Genomic DNA, 1,801 nt, shown 5'->3' with positions numbered 1-1,801 from the left:
TTGTAATGCTGCATCATCTGCATGCAGCACCTTTGTTAATCTGTCCCCTCCAACTTGTTTGCTATTGTAGTGCATCACCAGTTTGAACAGCAGTGGGCTCAAAGCTGAAGCCTAATACACACCTAATCTCACTGGAAATCCCTCTCTGAGTCTGGATATTGTTCATATTTGAGTCATCAGGTCTTTTTATGCACATAGCTTACACTTATTCTATCAATGTTTCTGGGGCTTCAACACAAGAATAGCAGGACTGCCCAAATCATTTTTTGGGACCTTGTCTCGTACTTTCTCCAACCATAAGAATGTCCATTTAAACTATTTCCTTGTCTGTAGCTACTTCTGCATTATCTGTCTCAGTGCAAAAATTGGGTTGATTGTGCTACAAATTGGTTTGAATCCAAACTACTCATCTCCCATCCTACCTTTTCCTGCTCTGTGCATTTGTTTATCAATCACTCTTTCTAGAACTTTCATGCAGTGTGCTAGGAGCTTGATACCTCTGTACTGGTTACAGTTGTGAATATCCCCTTTGTTCTTATATGCTCAGAATATAATGCTTATTCTTCAGTCAGCTGGGATATGTTTTTCTCTCCATACTGCTATGAGAACCCTCTGTGGCTGCTTATTCCCTAACTCACCCAACATCTTAATCATATCTGCTGTGACCTCATCTGACTCCGCTGCTTTCCTTGTCTTCATTTTCCTAAGTGCTATTCTTACTTCTTTTAGGATGTGCCCTTCTTCTTCTTTCATTGTAGTTTGCATCTAAGGAAGTAAAGCTTCTGCTGGGTTTTCTTCATTCAAAATCTTCTGGAAGTACTCCTTCCATCTGCATTTGATGTTCTGTTGACTGGTGAGCAGGTTGATCCTGGCATCCCTTATGAAGACTGATGATTATCTTCTTTTTATTTCTGTCCTTGCCTTGCAGCCTGATAGAGTTTCTTTGTGCCATCTGTTGCAACATTTTCCAGAAGCTATTAGAGTGCCTCTGATACCTTTTACTTTGCTATTGCAAACTTTTTTCCAATCCTTCTTTCTTTTGATGACTTTCTGGACTTCTACATTCCACCACCAGCTCTCCTATTGTATCTTATTTCCAAACCTGGTTCAACCACATATCTGTTTTATAGTCCTCACACATGCTGTTTTGAGAAGCTGCCATTCTTTTTCAGCCATACCAATTTCCTCTTCTTCTTCTTGAGGTGCTAGAGCCTTGAGCATTTCTTTGACTTCTTGTGTGTTCTCTCCAGTCAATTACTTACTGTTGATATTCGAGCCTTCTCTAACCATTGCTTGTAGCTGATTTTGGCAACCAGTGGTTTATGCAGTGGTCTGGCTGTTTCACTGGGGATAACTTTGCAATTACTGATTCTACAACAATGCCCTTTTCTTACTGGGAGGAAGTCTACCTGAGTTGCATGTTTGCCACTCTTGTATGTGATCTCACAACTGTCTCTTTCTTGCTGAACCATGTGTTGGTCATCATTGAGTCATTTGCCAGACAGAAGCCTGACATGGCTGTCCTTCATTACTTCTGTTGCCTCACCCATGTAGACCTTGGCAGTCCTCATATGATGTTCTGCCTGTTTTGATATGTGCATTTGGTCCCCCATCATCAACACCAGATCATGTTTTCCTACTTTATCTAGTAGGTCCTGCATCTGCTGCTTGCTAACTTAATTTAACTCTTTTTTTTTTTTTGGTTTAGCCCTATTCTTCTTTCATGAGAATGAGTGTGATATAATTTCAGGTTATATAGGCATCTAACTCCAGCCAACTTTAGACAAATTTGGCTTCTGTC

Source organism: Protopterus annectens, chromosome 1.part1 (genome assembly GCF_019279795.1).
Source record: "Protopterus annectens isolate FY-2018-M chromosome 1.part1, PAN1.0, whole genome shotgun sequence".
NCBI classification, from domain to species: Eukaryota; Metazoa; Chordata; order Ceratodontiformes; family Protopteridae; genus Protopterus; species Protopterus annectens.
This window is presented reverse-complemented; position numbering follows the sequence as displayed.